This window comes from Manacus candei, unplaced genomic scaffold, assembly GCF_025592945.1.
Source record: "Manacus candei isolate 608988 ecotype Guabito, Panama unplaced genomic scaffold, ASM2559294v1 h1tg000085l, whole genome shotgun sequence".
Lineage (NCBI taxonomy): Eukaryota > Metazoa > Chordata > Aves > Passeriformes > Pipridae > Manacus > Manacus candei.
Window position 1 is genome coordinate 915,022 of NW_026138133.1, and position 19,913 is coordinate 934,934.

Sequence of the window (19,913 nt, forward strand, 5' to 3'; positions counted from 1 at the left end):
TGAAAGATCCAATTATTCAAACTTTTATCGATATGAAGAACTCCACTCATTCCAAAAATCTGACTTCAGTTAGATTACCCATCTCAAGGATCAGTATTTTCAAATTTAAACTCTAAGAAAAGATTAAATTTTTATTTTACTGATTTCTTAACAGAAATTGATAGCCACTTTAGACTTTTCACTTTGTGAAGTCACATATCCTGTAAGATTAAACACAAAACCTCTCCCATGTATGCAGATTTTAATATCAGAAAAATACCAAATTACAAAATTAACTTTTGCTTCATAAGTTAGAATAAAATTCAATTATCATGTTATTTTCAATTTCTTTTCATAATTTGAAGACAAAAAACCCTATTGAATCCATTTCCAATTTGAATAAGTATATATTTTAAATAGAGTGCACTGTGTATCTTAAATTTCTATCACAAATTGTATGGTGGAGTACAAGCAAAGCAGAAAAAAAATATAAATTCTCCAATCTAAAGAATAACCATTATTATAAGCATTTGAAGAAGTTTAATATTTTCCTTGTCCACCAAAACCACCATAGTACTGAATTCCAAAATTCAGTGGCATCAAATTGGAAAACTGGGCCTCGTAAATGTTTGGAAGTGTGGACTGTGTACAATGGAAGTCAAAAGTTTTTTCCTCAATTTAAAATGAGATGTGAAAGTTGTTTCCTAGAGAAGAGTTGGTGAGGAAGGTGGTTGTGTATAAGAGGGGAAAGTTTCCCTTTTTCTGGAAGTTCTTTTTCGTAGGTAATGAAAGATAAAGAATTTCTTTATCAATGCAATAATTGTATCTCTTATTGTCACTTATAATCTACTTAGCAATCTTCCAGTGTTATCTATTTTAACATTCACTAAAGGAAAATATTTTGCTTGGAAGGACTGCCATTGCAATTAAAAGAGAAAAAAAAAATCTTATCATAAAAGAAGTAGTGGATATGTCTGTCACCGATTCTAACTGGACCATTTTCTTTCCTCTGCAAAAAAGGCCTTATTTAAAAGATGGCAAACCCCATACTACTTTAAGATATGATGTCACAGAATAGGCCCCCCCAGAAAAAAAACACCCCCAAAAAACCCCGACAAACAAACAAACCCCGAAAAACCACCAAACCCCAGGCATGAGCTTTGTAATTTTCACTTATACAGTAGAATTTGCCTAGTAGAAAACAGATTCCTCTATTCTGCCCATTGTATTTTTTAAACTCCTTTGAAACTAATAGTGTTATAAAGAAACATAGTATAAAATATCACCTCAGCATATATGGGGGGTTTATGTATTTATTATTTATTAAAAAAAATGGGACCTTTATAGCTGTAACATTTTGATCTGATGTTTTAGGTATGGAGCAAAAATAATTTTTTTCTTAAATTACTTATCATGTTCCCTACATCTTTACATTTTTAATATCAGTTTAGAATCTGGGTTCTTTTTCAAATTCTTTTGAACCGTATTTAAACTTACAGATTTATCGGAAAAGTGAGGCATCTGAGAATATTTAAAAGAGAAATATTATGAATGAGTATTCTGATTTTGCTCATAGTTGGAGCTAAGTAGGTCAGAGGAGAGGAAGGGAAAGCCTTCAACATTCCAGGTGGCTCACTCAGCTCAAGGGACATGCTTTACAACATATACAATTGGTCTTGAAAAGAGTATAAATCAAAACACATATAAAAGCTTTTCCTATTCTATGGGAATGGAACTTGATATAAGAGAACTTGATAAATTCCACGAAGAAAAATATTAGATAAATAACACAGATACTCTGAGGGTCCATAGTCAGACTCTATCAAGTAAAAAGTCTTGTTGCAATAATGTGGATATTTTCACTGAGTTGTAGAATCTCAATAAAGGAGGATAGAGTACCATCTTCATACACCTTCTGAATAACTTGGTGTTACTTAACATACTCCCAAGAGATGAGTTTGGCCCACATAGAGAAAGGAGTTAAGGGTCCTACTAGTTCAGAAGTCTAGTCTTTTAGATAAAATATAGTCAAATATACATCCTTCATTCAGACTATCAAAAATAAAATGAAGGCCATGACTCTATTAGTTTGGGAGGACAACCATTTGGGATGACTTTAAGTATTCTCTGAAAATGGCTAGTACATCAAGCCCCATAGGAAATCTTTGTTGAGGAACACTGATGTTCTGTGTCTGGCCAGGCTTCATTATAAACTGGCTGATGAACGGCTTAGTCCATCAAAACTTGCTCTCCTGAAATGTGCAAAAATAGAATATATATGAGTGTCTATAGACCCTAAAAGACAAAAGCTGATGATTTTGTAGTTATATAAAAGCTGAATAATTTTTTATGTTCTACCTTTATTCCCTAATATTTTTTATGACCTAGTCCTATGTGCATTAGGTGTGACTTACATTTGTTTGAAATAATTTTTTTTAAATGACCTTGAGCCTCTCTAATAAGTGTGGGAAGTGAACCAAATCATTGGCTTCATTCTTTTATGAACATATGCAAAGATTATCCAGGCTAATATGCTAAGCTATTTGGTATTTCATGGTGGATATCAAGAACAGGATGTAATTAACATATGCAGATGAAATATTAGTATCATAGGCACAATGATTAATGATTTCTCTTAGCTACACCTACTATAGGTAATTTTAAATTTTTGGTAGCAAAGAACAATTATTTACAAAGTAGCAAAAAGCTCTCTAATGGGAAATAATATTTATGACTGAGTGTGAAAACATTGTTCCTACCAGAAGAAATCCTTTATCGATCACTAAAAAAATATTACTACACTTCATTACAGCATGTTGTTTAATCCTTAGAAATATTTGAATCCAGGTTTCAAAATAACTCCATCTGTAAGATATATCTAACAATATCCAATATTCAGAATATTCATTCAGTTGTTTCCATCTGTATTAAGTTGTTACACTTATTTGACATAGTTCAAAGCAGGTTTATATATGAAAACTTAAACTAAGCTTAATCTTAGTGTTTATTATTTTGTAATATAGTAAATGTTGACAAATTTTTCATCAATTATTCAATATTGATTACTTAATCAGAGGTCACATATTTATGTATTTTTTACAGAATGAAGGTGTGATCCTAATGTGGTTACTGCATACTGGTATGGTCTTTTGAAACCATGACTCTAGTCGGCCAGGTGTTTTACATGATAAATCATAGTCAAACTTCAAACTAAAGTCAAACTTTACATTAGAATGTAGAAATTTTAATCAAAGTATTTGGAATCTTCAGTAAATTTTTCTGTCCCATTCTGCATTTTTGGAGTAAAAATATAGAATTTTTGAATATATTCCCAAATCCTCAACTATCATACATAAGCAATGAAAAAGAAAATTTTGAAGGGCACAAAATAGTTATTAGAAGCCCAACATTCATTAACTTCCATATATGGCATTCAACATTTTCATAATTTTTAAAAAAGCAACCAAACAAAATATGTTTCTGGACAATATTGCTTGTTTTGAAGAGACAGAACAGGTCGAATTAATATCTAAAGTGTAACTGAGATCATAATCAGACATTATTACAGGGATACTGTAGGTGGATAGTAGTAACTGTATTTTGGGTTGCTGCTTATTAATTAGGGGAGTGTTTTTGCTAAAAAATCCACTTATATTAACTACTTTTAATTATTTTATGAATTTAACATACCAGGCTGATATGTGCCTTTGCAGTTCTCTGTAAGAGGCTTGTTCCTCAATGATATTAATTTTTTTAAAATAATGTACCTGTGGCAGAGAATTGAGTCCGCAGTAAACACATTACCTTCATACTTTGGAGGTGGCAGAGGATTCAGTGAGATAGTAGAAAAGAAGCAGAGATATAGTGAAGATACAAAGCCAGGATGGCTTATAATCACTAAAGAATTCTTGCAAAATCTGAAAGTAATTCTCTGAAATCCAATGTTTATCTTTCTCATGTTAGGAAAGGCCCTCAGATGGAAACTCTGAGGATTGCATGAGTTTAAATGGTGGTATAAAGAGGGGAACAAAGGCATTGAGAGACGTGATAAGACCAACTTCAGTTAGCATTCCATTAAGGTAGTAAAGATATGAAGCCATTAAGACGCACTTAAGAGGTGGCAGAGGTGATGCTGCGACTGTAGTCAACCATTTACCTCCTCTTGATAACACTTTTGTTTAAAAGAAATTAATCCTTACTAATTTCATATTTGAATTATGACTAGCTAAATGATATTGCAGACTGAAAATCATTAATTACCATGGTCATGTGAACAAGTTGTGCCACCTGCTCTTGGATTTTCAGTGTGAGCCACTCTTCTGACTAGATTTCTTCACTATCTACTTCAGAAACCTTTCTTAAATGATCACTCATATAAGGTATAGCTATTATTTTTCTCATATTATGCACTTTTATCATGTACTTGAATGCTTGGAAATCTTTGAGCAGGTGAAGAATTCATGACATTTGCGCCATAAAAGAAAAACACAAAATTGATGCTTTTACTTTAAAACTACTCAATAATTCTCTTAAATATTTATAAATAAAATCGCTAAAACCAGTAGTGGGGAAAAAATTCATAGCCCTTTGAGGATGTGTTTGGACCATCTTCAACAGCGATCTTACATACTACTGTGGTTAGGAGAGGACATCAATTCGTTTTTTGATCTACTGATGATAAGAGTTTCTTATGTTTGTAGTCACCACATGAAAGGCTGCTATTTAAATCTATTTCGAAGTTTGAATTAGGGCAATTGCAGAAACCACAGAGAATTCCTACAGCAAATAAAGCTGTGTTACTGGGAAGGAGGCACTCTGGTTTTCTTTGTTTTATGGTTCCCAAGTATGATCAGTTTAACCACTTCAGCAACAGGCTTTACTTAAAATTGTCATATGTTGGCTACTTACAATGCATTTATGATTTTCTTTTTGCCCAAAATAACACATTGGCTTTATAGAATCATGTGGACAATGACCTGAGTACTTAGAATTAGAATTGAAATCAATTAGGATTGCATTTTGAATATGAAAAATGCTATTTAAATGCAAAATACTCAGAAAAGTTAGTTATTAATAGCCAGACTTGAAAAGGCAATTGAAGGTCTTTTGAAGAAATTATAAAGGATTTTATTTTATTGTGATTGGAATATCTTCTGAATGCTTAATATTTTTTCCCAAGCTTCCACTGTCATTTTTCATAAATATTATGTCCATTGCTTTACCATTCTAAGTTTTCCTCGCAATATAGTCAATATAGAGAGACAGGCTTCTTAAAAGATCACCAGAGGAGATTCAAAGAGCTTGTTAAGAAGGTGTATTTTTCCATGTGCATCTGGACTCCGTGAACAGTATTTACCCTGCTTGCATGCTCAACAGGGTATGACTTAGAACAGCAACACAGGAAATAATAGATCTAGTGAAATATCTGAACATACCACATACAACAAACTCCATTTTGGAGGGATGTACGTGTTAAAATTTAGCACTGAGATTTCTGAGAAAGTAAAAGAGTAGACATCTGGGTGTACCTTAACCTACAAACCTTGCCCTACAGACCCTTTTCAATACGACCACACTCATTACTCCTCCTCCATGGACAGGAAACCATTGTACACTGAGAACTATCAAGGTAAAAAGCCAGAGAGAGAAAACCTAACTTCCACATAGTGGATTTGGAAGTAATTGAGACTTAGTTACTAGTACATACTTCTGGGAGATAATAATCTCATTTTTCCTAGGACATGCGACTGATCGGTTATTATAAAGTATGCAAATAGTTTTGGGAATAGGAAACAAAAATAAGGTCTTTCTGCATGGATATGCAGGTAGCTGGTACTTTGGTGAAAACCTCATTGTTTTTTGAAAATGTGACTGAGTTAAAATCTCAGCTTTTATTGAAGATATTTTCTTCATATCAGACAAAGTTTAAAAATGATACTGGAATTAACTAAAAATATTAATAATTCTAGAAAAGTTCAAAAACCCATTAAAAATGGGCACAAACACTCACAAAAATCATTTCTCTGAGTGTCTAACCTTTTGCATATACATTTGGAGTTCATAATATGGCATTGAATACAATGTCCATTGAATAATAAATGTTGTGTATAATTATTTCAAGCTTTCTTTTAAGAAGTAATAATGTAATATAATGGTAAATAAAGAAGAAGTGAAGAAAGTTGTTAATTACAATGATCTCATTAAAATCAGCTGCCAGAGAATCCTAATTCCCAACATATTTAAGGGATTAGTTAAATAGAGTGCATCATAAAACCAGGCACTTCATCTTCTGTTGAACTAAATCTGCAGCCAATTTTTAAAAGCATAGCTTAATGAACGAAATGTTAAAAAGAAGAAGTAGTTAAAGATATATAAATTTGATTTTTTTCATCTTTAATCTTTTAATTTTCTTAACTGTTAAAAATTGATTTGAAATCAAGCATGTCTATCCAAGCCATAATTTTAAATAGGTTTGCTTATATGCAACTGTTAGTTTGAATAAACATTATGAAGAAGCAAGAAAAATATAACAGGCAACTTTAATATTTTTGTGAATAGCATGTAAATGACAAAATATGTAAATTCACTGACAGAGTTTCCAATTTATTTGGCAATAAAAGTACATAGAAAACACATATGAAAATATGGAATAATGTATGTGATTTTTTTTCTTATTTAGGATATTTAAACCTGACAATTTCTTTTTGCTTTGAATATGTAAATTTTCAAGTAAAAGACTGAAAAAACATTATTTTACCTCAAAAAAAATTTTCATTGTGTATTTTGAGGTGGAGAGAAACCCACTTTTTAGCACTAGTTTACATAGATATATGTTTGTTTCTGTATTATACTGTTAGCAACATATGTGTATATTTTTCTTTGAAGTTTCTTTAGAACAGACAAGTTGACTGCAGGGTATTCTGCACTTAGAAAGAAAAAAAAAATAACTGCCATTTATTCACAGAGAGAAGCAAATATTTATTTTCCAAAGTCTGCAAGACACTGAAGTCAGATAGGATTATGTAGCATCAGTTAGTAATCATGGTAAATCAATTAATTAATAACTGGAATTAAAGAAACTGATCCAATCAGCTGCACTGGCTATAACTGACAAATAGGCATATTTCTAACTTAACTTCAGGCAGCAGTCAGAAGGTCCTCACTTTTGTCTAGTAAGATTTCAGTAATCAACTTGAAGCAGATTTATTAGGTGAGATATGCTGCTGGTTACATGTGTATATTTCATTCTTTGCACAAGTTTTGTCATCTTCACATTGTCTGTCACAGTGGGAACTAGGGGAGGGTTCTGAGGAACAAGAAAACCTGCAATTAAGAGACTCCGTTGTTTTAAATTTTAGTTAAATTTTCTTTTCCTTCTTGACTGAGATACAGCATTTAGTCAACATACTATAGGAATGGTAAACAAGCTTAAAGAGGATAGCTGCCTCTTTTAGATCCCATATTTCTTGAGATTTGACTCAGAAGCTGCTTGTGTTACAGCTTATCTCTGAAGCTACAGTCTTGTGAAGGAACAGTGTCTTCTACAACAAAATTTTACTCTTAATTTTGAGATATTCACTGGATCCTTTTCATAATGTATTTCTCTTTTAAACCTTAAAGAGTAGCTGTGTGTTAGGAAGTTAAAATAATAAATCACAACACTATGCAACACACATCTGTGTATTCCAGAAATTGTTTCATTGTTATAGATTTAAAAGATTCCAGTTTCTTCCCTGTTGAACTGCACATTTTATATATTTCTATTGCTTTGTTAATCACTTACTGATTAAGCTGGTAGTTCAAAGCTTTACTTAGGTAGCATTCCAGGAAATACACTGGATGATTTGTGGGTGAATTTTTAATAAAACATGTTTTCAGACATTAAACTAAGTAATGGAAGGCCAGAGAACATTAATTACAGTGGTGTTTTAACTATCTTCAGTTCAAATACTGGTGATTCAGTTAACATCCTTTATTTCAGCATAAGATAAAAGTATCTAATGAATAGCAAAGCAGCTGGCTTAAAGCAGAGCAGATTTTCTCAATGAGAGGAAATGTGACAATAGTGTACTCAGAACGTATCTGAATTGTCTATAATGCATTAAAATTGGACACCCTGGGAGGAAGGGAAGAGCAACTTTTTTTTTTTTTTTTTTACTTTGTGTGGGAAAAGATATCAAAATAAGAAAGCTCATTGAAATAGGCTTGAAGACGACAGCGAAAAGGTAAGTATTTACTGGTGACCTGGAATCGTGCAAAATCACCATTATAGAGAATTACCAATCAGAATCAAAGTGAACCACCAAATCAGGTGATGAAACATCGCAGTTAGGGAATCTAATAGAAATTAAGATATGTATTTCAGGAAAAGGAATCATGTTCGAAAAAAGGTATAGAAAGTGTGGCCATCAGGATTTTGAGAATTAACTTCAAAACCTGATCTAACCAGTAATAAACTTTTCTAGAGATTAGAAAAGTGGGAAACTTATTAAAGTGTCAATAGGAGATCAAAGGCAAAAATGCATTCAAGGAAAATGTTATTGAGGGTAGGGGAGGGAAAGTAAATCATATGTTATCTTTGTTATATTACCTCATTGAGGTAACCAGAGAGGTTGTGCATTAAAAGCTTTCCTTTGACTTGAGGGAACTGAGTCAAAGTAAAGAAAATCAATAAACAGAAAAATAGCAGATTGCTAGGATGAGACAGTCTTTTCTGTGTAGTTCTGAAAGAGATTTATATGAAGTGTTTGAAGTACAAATGTAGACCTTAAGGTTAAGTTAGCCTTTCTATAGAAGCAGTGTGAGGTGATGAACCTGTCAAAAATCTTCCACGATGAGCAATTGGCCAATTTCCAGTTATAAAATTGGTAGAGATTTAAAAAAAAAAAAAAAGAAATAGAGCTAGGAGAGCTAAGAGATGCATTGTTCGACATGTAGAAGAAAAATCAATGTAACTTTTGAAGAAGAATGTGAAATTTTTTAGGAAGTCTGGGAAATCAACATTATAAAGAGTTGATACTGTACCATTGAATTTTTAAGATGTTTGGCAGTGTTCCATGAATAAAAGTCAACTTTTGAAGGAAAAGTAACAAAATGTGTTAGGATAATACATGGTTACAAGGTAAGAATTGAAAGTTGTTCTTGTGATGACATTTTTATATTGCCTAGAAAAAAAAAATAAAGGAAGGTTACCACAAAGATCCCATACATACTTTTGTTGGAAATTGTGCTATCCAATACAACTTCACATAAAATCTAGAAGATAAAGTTCACACTATCGCAGAATTATATTGTATAATCATATCTAGAGCCAAATGTACAAAGGTTCATCCTCAATATTATGTGACTTACAGAGTACAATATACATAAATTTCACTTTTGCTAAGTGCAGACTAAATACTCAAGAAGAAACAAGTATAAACCCTACGTATAGGCATGTGATGATAGACAATTAGATTTTGGTTGTGAGGTATCAGAGTATGAGTAAGGTTGGAAGGAACCAAGATGGGTTATCTGGTCTAACCTCCCTGGTCAAGCAGAGCACATGGCACAGGACTGTGTCCAGATGGTTATGGAATATCTCCAGTGAGGGCGACTCCACAACCTCTCTGGGCAATCTGTTCTGGTGCATGGTCACCAGCACAGTCCAGAAGTTCATCCTGTTCAGGGGAACTTCCTGTGCATCAGTTTCTGCCTGTTGCCTCTTGTCCTATTACATGGCACCACTGAGAAGAGCCTGGCTCCATCCTCTTGACACCCTCCCTTCAGATACCTCTAGACATTGATGAGGTCCCCTCTCCAAACAGTCCCAGCTCCCTCAGCCTGACCTTGTAAGAGAGATGCTCTAGTGCAAGGTCAATCACCTCGTAGTCATTGTGACCAGTCTTTTGCAGATCAGTAAAATTCTATCAAGATTGTATTTAAGGATTTTTTTTTCTCACAGAGCATCCTTGCCCATGAGATATACTCTGATGAGTCAGTGTTAACAAAAGAACAAATAAATATAACATGAAAGGCATTTGTTTCTTGGCTTCAGATATAGGAGAGTTTATTTCTCAGTGTTCAGAGTTCAAGGAGAAATAAAATTGAAAATTTTAAGTGTAATCTTTATTACAAGGAAATAAAACAGTATTAGATTCCTGAGAAATGCAATTAAGAATACTTTTAAACAGCTGAATAAAAGTTCCTTAAATTTATCTTTTTGATACTGAGAAATAGATCTGTACATTATGCTGTCTTCAGCTCGGTGATTTCAAATGTAGTAAATAAGATTCTCTGTGTTGCTGATCACTAGAGAATCCCAACAATACATGTGAAGGTCTTCCAGACACAAAAGCCAGTAACCTTGCTTTGTTTTTTCTCTTATGGCATCCCTAGGGATTGAGATGTTCCTCAATTAACATAATTCGGAGACTATTAAAAATCTTAGCAAAAAATAGCTGCTATCATTCCTATTGGGGGTTTTTTTGTGTATCAGTTAAATACTTGGTTGTAAGAGAATTAACAAATATAATTGTCATTAAATATTTAATTGTGGACAGTTTAACTGCCATAGACTTGTCCCAGGTATGTTCAGAAGTAAAGGTTACTAACTAAAAATGTGCACAAACTATTAGGTGGGTAACATATTTTCTTGCATTTCAATCTAGAAAGCAACTGGACTTAGAATGCTGTTGCAGTTATGCAACTAAAAAGTATTGTTGAAATTCAGAACAAAAATAAAATTATCTTTAATAACTGTTTTTCTTAAACTAATCAAAAATACAAAATATTGGATTTTTCAAGGCACAAAGGGAAATAGTTCCTTTCTTATTTTAAAACAATTTCTAACCAGTACAATTAATTGCAAATCTATCACATGGAACACACTGAATATATTCCATTAGAAATTAGAAATGTCAGTGTTGTAACCTTGCTTTAAATATAATCAATCTTTCAAGAATTAACAAGAGATACAGTGTAATCAAAAAGTAGTTACACATAAAGGAAGCTTTACCTCACCCAAGAAGTAAGAGCCCAAGATTTTAATGCCTCTGAAATTCTGTGCTTGATGGATGTTGATAAAAATGACCATTCTTCTTCTTATATAAAACTGTAAACTGTGCTTGAAACATCTTCATATATGTTGATATTCCAGATTCAAAACCAAGTAAAGACATTACTAGTAATGTCAGAGTAGTGTAACTGGCTTTTACAGAGATGGTATTTCTTTTGTATGTAGGATCACTTTCACCAGCTGTAGCAAAAGCAGTCTAGATAAGATTAGTGAGTTCTGTGGGTATTTCCATACTTTTTTTTAAAATGTTTAAATATTTAAAATGCCAATTCTGTGTTATTATTTTATTTTATATTTTAAGTTGGTGTTTGTGTTCATAACTGTTCATTGACCTCATTCACTAAGGTTATGAAACAAAAAAGATTCTCAGTGAGAACTTAACTTCATTGTCTGTCAAATGACTTAGAAGCCATTATTATGCTCTTCATCATATGGTAGGAGTGATTCTTTCTTAAACCAAATAAGTAATGAAATTTAATTTAGGTTTGGAGAGTGCACAGCTGAACAAATAAATAATATGTAGGCTATATGGCCTCCAAAAAACAAAAAAAGAAAAAGAGGAAGTTTCTCATTGGAAGGGATGATAATTTCTTGTAAGGAGATCTGTAAATCCTTGCAGATCCTCCATTTTTGATTCATACTTTCTGATGCATCAATGTCTCAATTCTGGTATTGTAGCTAAAACGTGTTAGGTTTGTTAATCCCTGATTTATTTTTACTTCTACACGTCTGTCATATAATGCTTCTTTCCTCTTGCTATCTAAATACACTTGAAAGACTCTGAAACAGTCTTCTTCAGAAGACTGCCAATTTTCTATTCTTTTTTATTCATTTGTTATGTTGACAGGTAAATTGTTTTAAAATGATTGTTCATTTTCTTTCAGAAGTTCCTTAAATATCATGTCAAGGCTTTGCTGCAGACAGTTGACTTGAAAAGCATGTTTAAACTTTTATTTAGCTATTTTTTTTTCTTCTGTATAAGCTATAACACTGGTGTGCTCTTTCAAAGGAGTGAACCTGTGCCGAGGCACAGGCTGACTGCAAAGACCTATTCCACCTCCATTTATTACTAGTAGAGACTGTTTCACTGCAAAGACATTTATTCTAGCACGAAATACGTTAGACAGCATTTTCTCTTATTTGATGGGCCCCATTCTCAGAGCCTGCTACTTTAACTCCATTTTATTGGCCAAGACAAAATAAAACATTACATAAATGAAAGTACACAACCTTATTAAGTGGGTGCTTCAGAAGCGAGACAGAGTCCTGGAAATGTACCACACAGTGTAGTGGTTTTATCATCTTGAGCCAGAGAACTCTGGTGCAATGAGAAACATGAAAGAGTGGAGACACCTCACCATCCTCCAGCTTGCCCTGAGACACTGAGACAGAGAGAACTCATATCCCATCCCTTGCTCTGGGGGCAAGGAACATGGAAAAAAGTCTTCATGAGCTGCACACAATTCCTTCAAAAATTAAGAAGAAAAATATTAATGCATTAAACATCACTTAAGAGTCTAGAAGACTATACCACACTGGAAATTAGTTTAATCTACTGCTATCTGTTGAATTATTGTTCTTACACAAAGGTTTTTTTTTAATTATTAGTAGAAAAATGAGGAATTAAGATTAACAATTGTCTACAATTCGGCTATTTTAGATTCAAAATTTGCTAGTGCATCTGTTAAACAAGGATTTAAAAAGTCACATAACTTAAGACTAATTTGAATCTGAGTATTTTTTATTTTTATTTAAAAGTTATTAATATAATAAACATATTTATTTGATATCTGATTATGCTTAACTATGAAATATTTTGACATCTCCATGCCACAGGATTTGATAATAAATAATTCATGATGTGTAGCTCTACCCTGACATTTAAAAACAGAGTCATTATATAGAATTAGATTTTGGGTTATAAAATTGGAAATCTTGACTCTTCAAATTTATTTAATATTGTCTCTAAAGCTTCAATAATTTAAATAGGAGCACAGGGTTTTGCTTTAATGGTTCTGAACTTTACTGCCCGTCTAAAATGGGCATGAATTAACTGAGATTGGACAGAAAGAGAAATAAGTCTAATTTCCAGTTAATTGCATTTGTTTGGAAAAATATAGGAAAAAAATAAGGAAGTAATACTTTTGCAAATTGATATATTGGTTATTTGAATAGCAGCCAATATTATGAAGAAACTATCAGATATGAACCCATTCTGAAGCAGAACAAAATGTAGCATTTTGACCTTCTCTCACATCTCAGTTTCTGTTAGAAAATTCATTTCACACTTTTCTTACACTTGGTTAAAATGAGTAAATTTAGTTAACTATTTTTGAGCAATGCATGACTTCAGTACTTAAGAAAACTATATAGAAGTTTTTGAAACTGTATGCACCACAGTTCCTTAAGGAAAAAATTAATATAATTGAAATTTAATAATCATTAATCATTAAATTGAGAGCAAACTTTCTTTCTAAAGTTAGGCATTTTCCCATGAATCTAAAAGTGTGTCTCATACTCAGCCTTATAAAATCTACTTTTCATACCTTTGGAAAAACATTTAGTTTTGTTTAAAAGATTTCAAGAAACAGAAACTGAATACACAAAATCTTTTGGATCTGATTTTCATGGTTTTAAAGAAAAAAGGTGATGAACAGTTCAATAAATTTACATAGAAATAATTTGATATTGTGTTTAATTGAATTTTATGTATTTATATAAAATGTATTAAATAACAACAAAAATTATTTAAAATTAAGAGGTACTTTCATCTTGAAATGTAATTCTTAAAATGTGTCAAATTATGTTTCTCCACTACACAGTTTTTGACCTCCCTGATTTTCTCCTTAAAAGACATACTTTATTGATTATACATATTTTAGAAAACTTACACTTTCTAGTAATTCAGGTTTATAATAGAATCTTTTTTTATTTTTTTTTTTATTTTGGAAGAATTGACTTTTAGATGTTCTCCCATTTTGTACTTCTTTATTCATAATCTTTTTTTTTATGGGTTCCTGTCATGGTTTGAGATAGTCCCAAAATCCAATCCCCTAGCTCCATTCCCCCCTCCCACATCTCAACCTAATGTGAGATGGGTTTTTTCCAGACAAAACACACTAGACTCAAAGTGGGGGAAAGGGAATATATTACAATGACTGTACAAATAAATACCATATCACATTATACACATGATCACAACTATCTCTACCATGACATATGTATTTACAATGATCAGATCTCTTCTCCCCTCCAAATAAAAGTCCAGGAGGGAAAGAAGGACAGATCCCTTCCAGTCCTTAAGCAGCAGCATCTTCTGAGGCAGCAGTCTGTCTGTCTTCTCCACATGCAGCAGCTGATAGCTGGATTTCTGCCAGCACTCACGAGGGAGGTATTCAAGCCTCTCTCGGCCCCATCGCCTCCAACCGAGGGGTCTTCCATGGGCTTCGTAACCCCAGACAAGGTCGTATCACCACGTCATATCACGAAGACACAGGGGGGTCTTCGTGACGGTCTGGTATCTCCAGGAGACTCAGCTCCTTGCAGGGCCTCTGTGCCCTGTCTCTCAGGCTGCCACCGTGGCAGCAGTGCAAGGTGGGGGAAGCCAAGGTCAACTCCCCCCGCATTCCTCTGGCCGTCCCGGTCCAGCTATGGGACGCTCTGAGCTTCTCAGCTCCTCTCTCACTCTGGTGCTGCATGTCTAAAACTCTTCTCCTTAATAGGAGTCCATGTCCCTCTTCTCCAAGAGGGGTCTCAAGGGAGTTTTAGGGGATCTGGTACAGTCTTACCCCCAGAACTCTGTCTCTCAGGCTGCTGGCTCTCTTTCTCCCGGCTCTCCTTCCAGGAGTTCTTTCTCTGGTGCTGCATGTTGCTTCTGCTGCTCCTTCAGTTCAGGTGTTATCTCCTGGCTCTCTGCCACCGTTTCTCTGGTCAGTCCCGGCTGCTGCTCTGCGCCCATGGAGAAAACATCTCCTGGCTTAACTACAGGCACCTAGCCCAGCTTTATGCTGTTCCAGGTCCCTGCAGCCCCCCAGCCAGGGGCTGGGAAGGCCCAGAGGGCCCAAGGGGCTCAGAGCCCCTTCCTCGTGGCTCTACAACATGGCCACCTCTCCTGCAACAACCAAAACTACAACTCATCTCTTCCGGTGAGCTTGTGGGATGTTGACATTTTTGCAGGAGCGCCCATTGGACAGAACTCCAAAACTTCCAGGGGTTTCCACCCCTTGGGGTCTACCACTTTTCTAGCCTCTGGGGGAAAACAAGATTCAAACCATGACAGTTCCTTTTCTAGAAAATATAAAATAACCCATCACATTATGGGATTCAGTTTGTGGGTTTAGCATTGCTAGCCCAATAAACCTCTTTCTCATGGTGTGGTCAATTAGTATGGATAGATACATAACCCATTATAAGAAATACTGTCTCTTCTCTGCTTGGATATCCTTAACCCATTATGACAGATATTTATATCTCTTGTTCTTCCAGGAGTCACCCAAACACTTAATAACTTCCCAAAAGTAGTTATGAGAATATCTAAAATTAATTTATTATACTAAAATTTCTGGCAGTTATTTCTTGTTCTATCATTTATAGATGAAGAGAAAAATTATTTTCTCTAATCTTTATCTCAATCTACCACATCTTCAAAAAGTGACCAGTCTGCTCATGTTCACATTCTTCTATTTTGGAGATTAAACAAAACCTATTATTTCAAAACGTCTTGCTATATGATAATAGAACCTTCTTCTTCTTTTTCTTTTCTTCCTTTTTTTTAATGCCAAAAACTTACTGTGATATTCCTGCTGAGACCTTACTGCTCTTGAATGGAGCAGAAATATTACTCCCTCATTTTTTTAATCAATTTTGATTTTGTAATTAAACTATGTTGTGAAGACTAAAGAGATGACAGTATGGACATCTTCCATATTCTCCATTATATTTTTTTATTTGTAACTGTTTTCCAGTCTTACGATGGTGCACTGTCTCTGTCTCTGTATTTGTTAGTGTCTTTTTATTTCTAATGTATTTCTGTATTTTCAAGTAGTAACTAAAATATATATTTCTAGATCAGATTGTCTTTCACATATTCACTGTATTGTCAAAACAGTTTTAAGTGCTCCATCACTTTCACATATCCAGACTGATATCTACAATTAATATACCTTTAATTTGGAACTTCATAATTAATTTCACTACCATTTTATATATGTTATAATTTCCTTTGCATTACTTTTTAAATTATTTTTATCTGGAAGGTGATATATCAGTCACTATACTTATTTCCTTGTTACCTATAAATTAGTGTTGACTTAACCACTTAACCACTTAACCACTTAAATCATTGCAACTGAAAATCTCATAATTGGACTGCAAAGGATAAATAGAATTACATTGTATATTAAATCAGACTAAGAAAAAGAGAAACTAATGATTTAATGTATATGCTAGTTTTGGCTGCTATAGGGTGAATTTTCTTCACAGTAACTATGCTCTATGTTTTGAATTTGTGCTGTGTTGATAATACATTTTTGTTACTGTTGAGAAGGGTTTACAAAGAGTCAGGGCTGCTCCTCCTACCGTCCCACTAGCAAACAGTTTGGCGGTGCACGAAAAGTTGGGAAGTGACACAGCTGGGATAGCTGATCTCAAATGACCAAAGGGATATTCCATACCTTGTGGCATCATGTTCATCAATAATCTAGAAGGAAAGTTGACCCAGAGCTGCTGATCAGTAACTGGAAAGGTGTTGGTTGCTTGGTGGTGAGCAAGTGTTTTCATTTTCATCACTTGTCTTTCTTGGGTTATATTTCTCTCTCATTGTCATCCATTATCAAATTTGCAGATGACACTAAGTTGGGAGGGAGTGTCGATCAGCTGGAAGGCAGGAGGGCTCTGCAGAGGGACCTGGACAGGCTGGAGAGTTGGGCTGATTCCAACAGGATGAGGTTCAACAAGGCCAAGTGCCGGGTCCTGCACTTTGTCCACAACAACCCCCTGCAGTGCTACAGGCTGGGGACAGAGTGTCTGGAGAGCAGCCAGGCAGAAAGGGACCTGGGAGTTCTAATCAACAGGAAGTTGAACATGAACCAGCAGTGTGCCCAAGTGGCCAAGAAGGCCAATGGCATCCTGGCCTGTTATCAGGAGCAGTGTGGCCAACAGGACCAGGGAAGTGATTCTGCCCTGTACTCAGCACTGGTGAGGCCACACCTGGAGTACCGTGTCCAGTTCTGGGTCCCTCAGTTCAGGAAGGATGTTGAGGTGCTGGAGCAGGTCCAGAGAAGAGCAACAAGGCTGGTGAAGGGACTGGAGAACAAGCCCTATGAGGAGAGGCTCAGGGAGCTGGGGCTGTTCAGCCTGGAGAAGAGGAGGCTCAGGGGAGACCTCATCACTCTCTTTAACTCTCTGAAAGGAGGTTGTAGCCAGGTGGGAGTTGGTCTCTTCTCCCAGGCAGCTATCAGTAAGACAAGAGGGCATGGTCTTAAGCTGTGCCAGGGAGGTTTAGGTTAGATATTAGGAAGAAATTCTTTACAGAGAGGGTTACAGGCATTGGAATGGGCTGCCCAGGAAATCGGTGGATTCTCCGTCCTTGGAGGTTTTTAAGATAAGACTGGATGTGGCACTTAGTGCCGCGGTCTAGTAACCGTGTCGGTGTTGGATCAAGGGTTGGACTCGATGATCTTGAAGGTCCTTTCCAACCTGGCTGATTCTATGATTCTGTGATTTTCCTTTTCATTATAATTCTCATTTTCACCCTTCAAATTCTCTTCCTTCCCCACAGCGGGAAAGGAGCAAGCAGGACTTTGTGGTGTTTAGTTGCCGGCTGGGGTTAAAACACAACAATATATTAAATTCTATAAACATGCATCATGTCGTTAACTAACTTTTTTTAATCTTCTCATTTAGACCAATTAAATACTAGGTATCCTAGTCTGGATTTTTATAAAAAATTAGATTAAAAATCAGTATCCCATTACCAATTCTTCAAGACATGTTTTCACTCCTTTTGCAGAGTGTATACACTGTTATTCTTAATTTTTTATTGCATTTGTAGCTGTGTAATCAAATTTATCTGCATGACATAAAGCCATATTGTGCCATTCATTTTTAAGCAGTATTCCCTGTTGATTCCATTGAGGACTGCTACTTAAAAATGGATGGTGCAATATGGCACTTAAATCTGCAAATATAATTAAATTATATTAGATCTTAGCTGTAGGAGCTCAAAAGTAGGTGATCTAAAAGCAGCAGTAACAGTTAAAAACTTCAAGCTGGAGAAAAAATTTCATAGCAAAAATATTAATTTCCTTAAAAGTTGAAGATATTTGAGATGGATTCTTATACTTATGTAGTCCATTCTTCACACTTCTTTTACTGAAGTTTTGCCTTGTGTGTTCTTTCTTTTGGTTAAACTGCAAAGGCACAGTGGAAAACATGAGCAATAAGCACATAACAGGGGCTTTTAATCCAATATTGTTTTACTTGAGGTGCAGAAAATTTTACTTTATAGTACTAGTTAAGCATAGATTATAAGGATCTGTTGTTCGGCTGGGCGATTTTGCCTCTGTAGTTTTCATCTACATTTCTTTTACAACTAGTGAATGCTGAAATTTGATAAAAGGTTTGACTGATGATGGTAATGAATTTAATATTGTATTCTCCATTTACTCATGCATTGCCATGAAGGGGTAGGGTTTAGTTCTTTGACAAAGGTGCATGAATACTAATGATCAAGGTCGGTAATCATCCAGATAAAAAAACTCACCAATTTAGATACAGAATGGGTGATACTTCCTTGTTGTGACAGGGCTTTTTCAAAGGTTGCAGAGGACGCTATTTTACAAGGCAAGATACCATTAAAGTTCAGCAAACAGAGGAACTTTTTGCCATTAATGCTAATAATGTTTCAAGGAAACAGTGAGCAATGCATCAACACACTGATTCTTATCACTTCTTACCAGAGCCAAGTCCCTTTTTGCCCTACTGTTCCATTGCTGACCCTGGAAGGCAGATAAGGACAGCATACTGGGTAACATTTTTGTGAATAAACTGGAATAAGCTAGAGCATAAATAAACACATAAAGTGATACAGTATTTCAGTGTCTAAGCAAACATTATTAAAAAATACTGAAATATTATTGTAGAATTACATTAGAAAATATAATTTGACTCCTGAACTTTTTTTTTTATGCTGGTTAGTTGGTTTGTTTTATTCTGCAGGATATTTTTCATTCCCAGAGAAATGGTTCTCAACAATTTTTGCTTTTGTTTGTCTATTAGTTTGGTTTTGTATAACAGTTTATATTTGTGGGTGTGATGGGTTTGCTAGGCTTTCTACTGTAGGCAGACTTTTCAATGCTAGCATAATAATTAGACAAGTTGATTTTCAGAACTTATAGTTTTTTACTCTTTTAGGAAACTAAATAAATCATTGCACTATAAAACTGAAACGAAGGCAATGGGGTCTACTTAGCTCCAATAAGAGTAAGTGAAATCCATCCAAACAACTACAACTTGATGCTAAGTGTTTTTCAGAGGCAAAAGTATATTTTTTTTTTGTATTAGATTAAGATTTTCAATTCACTGTAGCTATGGTTTCATGTTCATCTTTGATTTCTGAGCATTAATGTTTAGTGATTGTAAGAGTAGAATCACCTCTTCTTGAAACTTCTGGATTTTAAAGTAAACATTTCCCAAAAGGAAAGAAAGGAAATATAGTCAGTGAAATCTATGAGTTTACTAAAATATCAAGCAAACCTCTTCCTTCCCACAAATACTTTTAGAAATGTCTTGCAGGCCAGTCTGGCTGCTATGAGAACTTAATGGTTTACCACCTAATGATTTAAGATTAAACATTTTCTCAGCTTGCAAAGGTCAACAG

At 34.5% G+C, this 19,913-nt stretch overlaps 1 protein-coding gene and 1 long non-coding RNA gene across 5 annotated transcripts in view; one reads left to right on the forward strand and one right to left on the reverse strand.

Moving 5' to 3' along the window:
• LOC127482125 (uncharacterized) overlaps positions 1 to 15,306 on the reverse strand; it is a 244,313-nt gene extending 229,007 nt beyond the window's left edge. The window contains exon 1 of the long non-coding RNA XR_007908425.1: positions 15,027 to 15,306. This is a non-coding gene — a long non-coding RNA (uncharacterized LOC127482125). The remainder of the gene's footprint in view (positions 1 to 15,026) is intronic.
• CSMD3 (CUB and Sushi multiple domains 3) overlaps positions 1 to 19,913 on the forward strand; it is a 619,378-nt gene that overhangs the window by 440,310 nt on the left and 159,155 nt on the right. The gene's annotated exons all lie outside the window — the stretch shown is intronic.